Source organism: Pinus tabuliformis, chromosome 1_1, assembly GCF_031772625.1.
Source record: "Pinus tabuliformis cultivar Carrire ecotype Pingquan chromosome 1_1, CPIR1, whole genome shotgun sequence".
NCBI classification, from domain to species: Eukaryota; Viridiplantae; Streptophyta; class Pinopsida; order Pinales; family Pinaceae; genus Pinus; species Pinus tabuliformis.
The window spans coordinates 469,284,672-469,295,850 of record NC_142297.1 but is presented as its reverse complement, the minus strand read 5'-3'; the positions used below and the strand labels follow the sequence as shown (position 1 = coordinate 469,295,850).

Below are 11,179 nucleotides of genomic sequence, written 5' to 3'. Positions count from 1 at the left end.
TGAGTGCGTTTGAGTTGACAGGATAAAGTTTGATTATTGCTCGCGAGGTTTAGTTATACAATCGCTGTTCCATTTCAGAATTGTTGTTCCATTTTAAGTATTGTTGTTCCATTCTAGATTTGCTGTTCAATTTCCTATTTTCCATTCCATTTTTATCTGCTATTTCATTTACTCGCATTTGGTGTGAGAGATGACCTGTGGCTGTAGTGAGCCTCGGCATTTACTGCCTCGCTCCCAAACCCGTGGTCCATGCTCTAATTTCCTTTCCATCAGTTTCCAAAGGGATGGGATATTGTTGTCGAACCCTTGACTGATAAAGTTGTCTAGCTTTAAGAGTGTGTGCTTTAGTCATTTGAAGTAACTTAGTCATAGACAAGCATCAGTTTACTCTTGTATTTTTGTAGAACGCTGTACTACTAGCATTACTCTGACAAATAGCCTCAGATTGAGTCACTCTTTGAAATAACCAAACGCTCCCGGATTGACATATTAATGTGAGGTAATTAGAGGTGAAAGAGACCCTTTTTATAGCTCTACATTTTGGTGTCGTTGCCGGGGAAAGAGTGTAGCCATTTGTCTTTTTCAGAGTAGTGTACGAACCTGCTAGGGAAGAGTTGGATCTTAAAAACGAAAGGTAAGAACCTGCATGTGGAGCATGTAAAAGCCCTGCTCCATTGTCCGCTTTCCTAACAGATTTTCTCTTTCTTTGTTTGAATAGAATTTAGTAGTTCATTTGAGTGCATGACTAAGTAGAAAAAACCATAAAAGAATATTAAGCTTCCATCCAAACCCGAAAAAGCTAAGGGGTTGGTGACCCTTGGCCAAACAACTTTCATAGACGAAATCTATAAGAAAACAGAATCTCTGCCATCAGTAGGTCCCAGGAAAATCATCTCTAAACAACCTACTAGTTCCCTTCAGGCCACAGGATCACCATCTGTAGCCTTTTCTGAGGTGCATAGTCAAACTAAAGAGTAGGACTTTCAGGAAATTGAAAATTCTACTCCAGAACTATTGCAGGAAGGGAATTTCAGCAACTTTTGTGAAGGAGAAGGAGAAACAGGGGAAACCGAGGAATCAAAATCTCCTGTTGGAACAGATCAGCCATTAAACAGCCCAGATAAGGGGAGCGCTGCGAAAATCATTGTTGAAGGAATTCAATCTCCTCAGACATCAGGTATTCCTCTTATGCCAGATAAAGGAAGTGCCAATATTAAAACTATCCCTGCTAAAATCGTTCCCTCTCAACCTAGGAATACCCTCCTAGATATCCCAGAAGGTTATTGGCATATATTCGACCCTATGGCTCAGAACCAGCCAAGTACTCAAACCTCTACATTACAATATCCTATAGTGGATTCTGCAGCAAATGCGGCCATGAAAGCTATCCCTCTTCAACATATCTCTACATTTCATGGTCTCACATCAGAAGATCTGAATGCATTTTTATTCGAATTTGACGTGTTGTGTAGGGGATATGATTACACCACCGATCCCCAGAAATTGAAATTATTCCCCTCTACATTAAAGGGGGCTGCTTTAAGATGGTTTATGGGACTAGGTGGTGGGGTCATCAACAATTGGGATCAAATGAAAGAATCCTTCTTAAAAAATATCAAGATTATTGTAGGTCTAGAGAATTGAAAGACGAAATATTCCAAATGACAACCAAACCAAACGAAACATTAGAAGAATATGTGGAACATTTTCAATACAATTTACAAAGATCTCTTTATGCATCACTACCTTTACCTGATAATGTGTTAAAAACTGCATTGATAAGGGGCATGAAGGAACAGTGGATTGAAACATTAAACATCATGGGAAAAGGGGATATTTATCAAGAAAATTTTGCTGACATTATTGATTTATGCATCAGGAGTTCGAGAGGCAGCACAAGAATAAAACCGACAGAGTATGATCGGTTTACAAGAGACAATAAAATATCAACAGAAGGAGTAACCTGTGTGGAGATTGGAAATTTATTAGAAAATTTTAAAACTGATATTCTAGGGACACTAACTACAAAACTTGATATTATGCAGGCCAAACAGAAGCAGATGGAGGCAGAACAGAATTTGGCAATCTTCTGCCCCCGATGCAGAAAAAAACATAGTCACGAGTGTCCACTGGATATATTCCAAACATGTGCCATCTGTACAAACGATCATCTTATGGAAAGCTGCCCCTCACTTCCTGGATTAAAAGCAGTATACAAAGAAGCAGAGGAAGAACCAGAATCGGTGTACTTGATCAACCAGCGTCACCAGTGGCAGCCAAGACAATATGGTATGTTTTCAGACCCAACCTCTTCTTTTCAGCCTCCACAATATAATGCTCAACAATATAATATGTGGCAAAATCAGCCCCCACCCCCATTCTCAAACTGGTCACCACCATCGTTTCCTTCTTCAAACCCGTGGCTGAATCAGCCAAACCAATCTGGTTGGCCGAATTTCCCTTATACTCCACCATATTGGCAAAATAGCCCATATCCTCCACAATGGACTCCCCCTACTTCACAAGGTTCACCCTGGCAGACAAACTGGCAAAGACCGATGCAACAGCCAGTAGGAACTATTCCGCTCCCTCAACCTACTCTGCCAGCCCTACAACAAAATCCCCAGTCAAATTTGAGACCGCAACTCCCAGCCCAACCCAACCCCAATCCAAATAACAGACCGTTCCAATCTCCTCAAATCATAGAATCACCAGAAATAGGACCCGACCTGCGGGAGTGTAATGATCTTCAATTACGATCTGGACATATCACTGAAAATGAGGGAGATAAAACAGGTCATATTGAAGATCAGTTAGTAAGAGAACATCTATTGCAACAAGAGGATGTAAATAAGCAGCAGTCTCATAATCAAGCAACCACATCCTCTCCCCCGTTCCCAGAATGATTAGTCATACCTCGACCTTTACAATATCCTGACTTTGACATTCTAGGGGAATTACAAAATTTGTATATAAAAATCTCGTTCCTCCAAGCCATTCAAGATATTCCTATAGACGCAAAAACTATTAAAGAATTGTGCATAAAGAAACCAAGGAGGAATATAACAACTAATCCAAGAGTCCAAGTAGTCGGTACTTTATCTGATCTATTATATGGGAAAGAAACACCCATTAAATATGAAGACCCAGGAAATCCAATTGTAACTGTTCAAATTTACGATCAGACCTTGTCTAATGCCTTAGTTGATCTAGGAGCTGAAATCAATATTTTAACAACCACCACCTGTCAAAAACTCGGCATTACATCTGTAGAACCTACCTCTACTTTGTTAGAATTGGCCGACCGATCTGTGGTTAGAACAGAAGGTACTCTACACAATGTTATGGTCTCTGTAGATTCCTGGGAATATTCGACCGATTTCCTGATAATTAATCCAAAAACCTGACTTGATGGACACCCGCTAATCCTAGGTAGGCCTTGGCTTGCCACCGCCGATGCTTACATTGGTTGCCGGCAAGGAAATATGACCATAACCAAAGGACCTGATATCAAGAATTTGGCTCTATACCCTCTAGCGCAGCCAAGTCTCACAATAATTAAAGCTAACAAGTATCATGTATCATACCTTACTGATAACATTAGATCTCCATTGACTATACAAGAGGCACTTGATTTTAAAGATCAAACAGAAGATGATGCCATTAACAATTTCATTAGTCAAACTGAAGCTGGATCCTTCACACAATGTCACATGATAGAAGTAGCATTTGATAATGAATTAGAAGAAGATCCTCTGAAAGACACACATGATCAAACAATACCTGTTACTTCTGTCGCAGATAGTAAAATTGTGGAAATTGAACCGGGAAAAACTTTAAATATCAATGCCAACCTCACATCTGAACAAGAAACTAAGCTCATCCATCTGTTAAGAAAATATCAATAGGAATTTGCATGGGATTACCCTGATATGAAAGGAATCGACCCACAATTGTGTACACACCACATTTATATAGAAAAAGATGCTAGACATGTCCGTCAACCGCAAATAAGACTTAATCCTCATCTAGAGGATGTGGTGAAAGCGGAACTTCAAAAACTTTTAGATGCCAATTTTATTTATCCTATTTTTTACAGTAAATGGGTCTCTCCGCTCGTGGTGGTACCAAACACAAAAAGACCACTTTCCTCTCCCATTCATAGACCAAGTGCTAGGTACTTTGGCAGGGAAAAAATTATTTTCCTTCCTGGATGGCTTCAGTGGATACAATCAGATTCAGATTGCCCCTGAAGACCAGGACAAAACAATTTTCACTTGTCCTTGGGGAACATTTGCCTATCGAGTTCTACCTTTTGGCCTATGTAATGCTCCCGCCACATTCCAAAGGGCTATCCTTAGCATTTTTGCAGATTCAATAAATGATGGACTTGAAGTATATATGGATGACTTTACACCCTATGGAGATGATTTTGATCCAGCACTAAATACCCTAGAAAAAGTCCTACAACTCTGCATAGCTACTGTTATCACTGACAAAATTTCAATGCTAAATGTCTGCAAATAAGCACATGAATCCTTTTAGCGGTTTCGCAGCGCTACATGTTTAGGTGGTTTTGTAGCGCGCTACGAAATTGGGGATTTGTCCTAATCCATAGCGGCCCTTTCACAGCTGTCATGTTTATCAAAATCCATTGGGTTTGCATCAACAGTTGTCAGCTTATAAGGTTTTTAGTATCCCAGCGGATGGTGTTTCATTAGGTTTATCTGGAGCATTCTTTCTTTGGAAGAAGCCTTTTGTGGTAATCAGCGCTGTAAACAAAGTGAACGCATCAAACATTGAAAACATTATTCCAGAGCTCTTTGCAGAGAACCTTATCCGGGGAAGAGGTCTATTTTGTAGGTCATGTATGAAATCCCAGATGGCATCACCTAGATTTACTGATGTTTTTGCTGCCTTGGTTGCTGTGGTGAATACAAAGTTTCCAGAAGTTGGTAATATCCTTTTGAGAAGGTTTATTTTGCAGCTTAAGAGGGTTTTCAAACGAAATGACAAGCCTCTGTTACTAGCAGCGACAAAATTCATAGCTCACCTAGTGAACCAACAAGTTGCACATGAGATCATTGCTTTGGAACTTCTTACTGTTTTGCTGGAGAATCCTACAGACGATAGTGTTGAGGTTGCTGTTGGATTTGTAGAGGAATGCGGGTCCATGTTTCAAGACCTATCACTTCAAGGCCGCTATGGAATTTTTGAGCGATTTAGGGGTATTCTTCATGAGGGAGAAATTAACAAACGAGTGCAGTTTTCGATTGAAGGACTCTTTGCAATTCGCAAAGCCAATTTCCAGGGTTATCCTGCTATTCGTCCAGAACTGGATCTTGTGAAGCAATCAGCGAATTTGCAAAATCAGTGCAGGGTAATGAACACGCGGCATTTTAAACTGAGGATGTCGTTGAACATCCGTGAAGCCCCCAATGCATGCATTTGTCAACGTTTGGATTCATGGTGATTATGTTTCGGCTTCGGATAGAAATTCCACAGGACCCATGATTGCCGTGGTTGGAGGGAGACCCAGCAGGCGAAATTTGATCGAATCAGGCCATCAGCATTCTAATGCCACATTTCATATTGGACAAGGAACATGAGCGCTTCTGTTGAGCAAGTCTTGTTAGCAGCTAATGATGCAAAGCTACATGGAGGAGAGCGTAAGCGCCTTTTGAATATAGTCATGCAATTGATCATCATTCGCGGACAAAATGGTTCCAAAACTGATAGATCGTGCTTCCAGAGTTCTTATTTCTTCCACAGATGACAAAACGATATATTTTCAAGGTTGGATTTGGATGAAAGATGGAATGGTGCCTCTCTAGTATGCAAGAACCAGTTTAAGGCTTTCCAGTATCCGTCTTTCTGGCAAATTGTTGATCTCGAGGAGTATTTTACAAGAAAGAAAGTCACTGCTTCCTGGTGGGATACAGAATTTGAGAAAAAAAAATGAATCTTCTGCGCATCGAAGGGATGTAGAAAACAATTAACGTGTGGAATGCCTTATGTAGGAAGAAACTTGGTGCTTCAGGGCCTCGCCATGGGTATAGCACATTAAAGACTGATCAAGGTTTTGAAAACGCTTTATAACAGACAATTTCTGCAACGGCATCGGAGTATTTTTGGTATTTGAGGCTTTTTCAATTCATGCAATGTGGCATGCTATATTTAAACTGCAAAGTTTTGGGACACTTGTGGTACTTACTTTAGAACATAAGCAGTTCTTGCTACTTGAGGCTGGTCTGTTATCTGCATTGGAACGATTCTATCTTTTAGGAAATGTGGGAAGCATGGAATCTCTCTGTTGTGGATGCTATTGCTACAGAGAGCGGATTACATTATTATCTGGTGTTTGTTTCCGGCACTTTGGTGGTCTATGAAAGTCTTATTTCACATCTGTTTTTGGCCATACTCACTAGCTACTTGTTCGTCATGCAAGCATGGCAGAAGATCTAACATGAATGCCTAACACTAGTGCTGCGGCAGTATGGTGAAATGTGAGATCGTTTTCGTTTTGATCTACAAGCTCTTCAAGGAACGGGACTGTGCAGGCTTATCACCTAAATCTCAGGAGCTTGCTGTTATATTCTTAGCAGTGAGGGAGTACTGCAGCATATGTTTTGACAATGGATGTGTTTGGGCCAATAGCTGATAATGCAGGTGGAATTGTGGAAATGAGTCAACAGCCTGAAAGTGTTGATATAGCTATTCCAGAGGTATTTCTTGGAGGATCTGTTGTTTTTGTTGCTCGCAATCGATTTGCATTCCTTGGTAAGATTTATAACCAAGTGATGATAAAAAATCTCAGAAATGAGGTGACTAAGAGGTGTAGTCTTCCAGCAACTGTAGATGCAATCTTTTATGCAGGTGAAAAATCTGTCAAGCAGTGCGAGGATCAACAAGTCTATTTATGCAAAGTTTAAAATAGATGAGCCAAAACCATGTGAAGATAAATGAGGCTCAAGGCAGTCTGACTTTGATGTTAAAGCTGTGTTTTGTGATTACACAGCAGTTTCGTAGCGCGCTACGAAACTGCTGTAGCTGCATGTTTCAGTTGAGCCAATCAATTATGATTGACAAATCAGCGAATCTTTCTGAAAGGTGTTGTCTTCACACATGGAAAAATGGCCAGCACATCGAAGACGTGGCAGCCTGTGCTATTTTGAGTAATCAAAGATAAAAGGCACGCTTCTTTGGATTCGAATATGGTGAAGCACATCAAAGACCGACAAACAGGGGCCTATGTTTCAGGGTAACAGAAAGATATGTCATTGAAGACAAACATGGAGCATTAAAGGTTCATCACGGCCACCGCCAGAAAGAGAGCAGATGTTAAAGAATGAAGTTCATTGTAATTAAAGCCATCAAAGCTACCGCTATAGTAATCCGCTTGGCAGAGAATGAATCTTGATTGTAATAAATGCTATGTCCAGCATGATGTAGAATTAGAATCTTATTTGTTTAGGTTTCTAGAGCTGTCAATTAGGAGTAAGTGGCTTTTATTAGTTAGTTTAAAGGTGAACAGGTGTCATTAGAAAAAGACTTCGAATTTCCCTCAAATGAATCCGAGTCAGGTAGAAGAACTTTATAAATAGCTGAAACAGAAATAAACAAGGGGTTGGATGTTTTTGAGAAACAGAGTTTATTTTGGCTTATGTAAGAACTTGTTTTCAGTAATACAAATGACTGCTTTTTCTTCTCAGGATTCATATATTGTTTCAGATGCTCAAGATATATGTGGTTTTGTTTTATCCTTTATGTTTTACAGCTTTATAGATACACAATCACTCAGAATTCACTCTGCTGCTCTGATTTCCTGTGTGTATTTGTAAGTTGAGGTTTATTTGAGAGGTGTCTTGAGTGTTTAAACATTACATGCCCTGACTTCTATGAATGAGTGGTTTTATAGTTTGCTGAAATGATGATTAACTCCATGAGCCTAATGGAAATCTTTGTAAGGTTTGTCCAGCCAATTTATATGTTAAATTTACTTTGCAAGAGTTAGCCATCTCATCAATATTTAAAATCAATAACCCTTTGAGAGAGCCCTCTCAGGCTAAGGAGGCTAAGCCTTAGTCAAAAGTCTGGTTTGAAATAGTTACACAGAGTCTGACTGATTAGCAGCCATCAGTTCTTGATTTTGTGATAACATTTTGGTGCGTCTGCCGGGAGCCTGAAGATTATTCTTTCCCGAAATTATGAAGCTGAACTTCTGAAGGTAGCAGGAGCTCAGACGGTTTTTGAGGCTGCAAAACTACCTTGGCGACTCCACACATCAAATAACAAATTAGAAGGTGACTCCACTGCTAGAAGATCAGTAGCTTGATGAAGTTTCAAGATGAATTCCACTGCAAGAATGAATGCCAGGTATGCTCCTATGAATCGGTCTCATATCCCTGGTTTTCCAAATCCTATGCCAAAGGTTGATTGGTTAGAGGATCTTCCAATATTCAAAGATGAAAAGAAGGACAATGCTGCTCTTCATCTGGTTAAATTCCATATGCATGTACGCAGTCTTAAGGTTCATTTCCCTGAAGATTGTCTCATGAAAATGTTTATGACCACTTTAGAAGGAAAAGCATGGTCTTGGTATAAAAGCCTGGAAAATGGTTCAATATATTCGCTTGCTAGTTTTCATGATGAATTCTGTGGAATGTATAAAGAAGGTTATCCTTCCTTATTGCTGCTTAAAGATTGCTGTAGGCATTCTTTAAATCTCATTCAGTACTTGGAGTATTGTTATGATGATAATGAATTTATGGATGAAGAAATTTTATAAGCTCTTCATAACAATGCATTTCAGCACCAAGAAGAAAGTATAACATCCTGTGAAAAGCAGCATGAAGATCAGCAGGGGTTTATTTGTGAAAACCATGTTCAATCCCTTGATATGAATGAGAAGATGCAACAAACTTGCCAGTCTTTTGGTCATAATGAAGATGAAATTGATTGCAAACAGCAAGAAGAAGTACTGGAAGATAGCTTTTACGAACCTCAGGCAGAGGAAAAAGTTGGTTTTTTATGTCAAACTTCTCAGCAGCTTACAGCAATAAATGATCATAAGAAAGAGGAAAATTACATTGTTTGTAGGCAGCCTTCAGAAAAGCAGTTCGATAGCATATCAAAAGAATCTTGTGGGGTTGAGAATCAGTTGTCTAAAAATGTAGAATGTTATGATGATCATCAACATAACCATGTATTCTTTGACCCTATAAGTGAATATATGGACAAGCTTTGTACTCCGGTCTTTCATTTTCATTTGCATTATGAAGATCAAGTATATTATGAGTTGATGTGGTCATCTCACTACCATGGTTATTTTGAGGTTGAATGCAGTCAAGAGCCTCCAATATCAGAGAAGACAATTGATTGGCTTTATTGGAAATATCATGTTGCTTGAGCTACAAGTGGAGCTTGCAGCTGATAGGGTAGGTAGGTAGGAAAGTGCAAATAAGCTCAAGGTGACTGAGCATTTTTATTTTTCAGTAGATATAGACTTCTTTCTCCTACAGTGATCATCAAGCTTAAGCCTGAGGTGAAGGCCCAAGGAACTTAAAGAAGATGTTTGTCAAATAAATTTTTGTTCATGATAAGAGGATAAGGCACTGGAACTGCAGGTTCTTAGTGTACCACAAGGGCACACTATCCCAAGTGGAGCCACTTTTATCATTGACAAAATTTCAAAGAAAAAAAAAGGATCTCCATAAAGAAATCTCACTTCAAGTAAGGATATGCTTCAAAGTTTTGGTAGTTATGCTTGGTATAATCTTTTCAAACATTTCCATTCAGTTTTTGGAGGGTCTTGAAACATTTGAAAGAATGTTTTAATAGAAAAGTTCTCAAATAGAAAATTTTTGGGTTGAAACTATGATTTTTGAAACAACTCAGCAGTTTCGTAGTGCGCTACGAAACTGCTGAAGGTGACAGTTTTGTTTTTTGAGGATCTACCTTGAAAGAAAAAGAAGATTATTTTGAAAGGGATGTTGTTGCAGAGGTCTAATAAGATCACTTGAGAAGGTTTGAGCCCTAATCAAAATGAAAATTCAAGAAATGAAGATACATACGCATGCTAAACCTTGCGCTACGAAATCAGTGTTTTCGCAGTGCGCTGCGAAACCCCTGTAGCAGCCTGTTTCAGCAGAAAAAACTGTTTTAATAGGTAACTTCCAGAAGCTTTCCAGAGCAGCTGAGAACTCAATTTTGCAAACTGAAAGAGGCTTTTCTTCCTAACATGTTGATTTACAAAAACCTCTTTCAGTTTCTTCAATTCCATTCTGAGGTGGGAGAAATGTGTGGTCAAAGTTGCGCTACGAAACTGCTGTAGGTGCAGTTTTTCATCTACTATTTTACACCTGTTTTTCAAAGACTTATTCTGGGCAGCTGGAGAAGGGTTTCAAAAAACCAAAAGAGGTTTTTGTTCTAGACAACATGAGCTACAAAAACCTCCTTCCGTTTCTTAAAATGTGTCATGGATGAGGAGATAAAGGCTCTGTCCCACGTGCCATTTTCAGGGATTCTAAACCTAAAAACAAAGAATTCAGTCCTCATTTGGTTGATATGGGTGAAATTAAAGGTGACCAGATGTCTTGCAATGAAAAATATTTAATACAGTTTGAGGATGGGAATATCCTTGAAGATGTCAATGTTGACAAATGTGGCAGCGATTCAAAAAGTACTGAGGTTAACTTAGTGGCAATAAACTCTGCAGCTAGTAGTACATTTGTTTCAGATACTCCAATAGAACAATCTCCTTGTACTGATGCCACAAATGTTAGCAGTTATGAAGAAGCAAATCAATGCACTGAAGAAGTGGTGGTAAGGACAAATGAGTCCCAACTGAACTTTTCAGTTGTCGAGGGACTAATCAAATCTCTTAATACAGCTGAGTCCTTCTATAAAGAAAGTATGGACAGTCTTCCTCTTATTTTGATAACTCATGATTCTGTTGGCTCATTTATCAGTGTTGAAGATGGTTCACTTTCGTGCAGTCAGGCTTCCAGCTCCAGTCAGATTGTAGTTGTTGATACATTGGAAGGTTTTATTACTGAGGAGCTTTTTCAACTATCTGAAGGAGAAAGCTGGTTTGCTAAAGTAAATGGTGGTTGTGTTAAACATCCTGGATCAAAAGCTTTCGATTTGAACAGCAGATCACTTCCAGATTTTGAGCTTG

At 39.2% G+C, this 11,179-nt stretch overlaps 1 pseudogene; it reads left to right on the top strand.

The window, feature by feature from the left end:
* The first annotated feature begins 4,882 nt into the window (after positions 1–4,882).
* Positions 4,883–5,473, top strand: LOC149213782 (uncharacterized; annotated as a pseudogene).
* Positions 5,474–11,179: the final 5,706 nt, after the last annotated feature.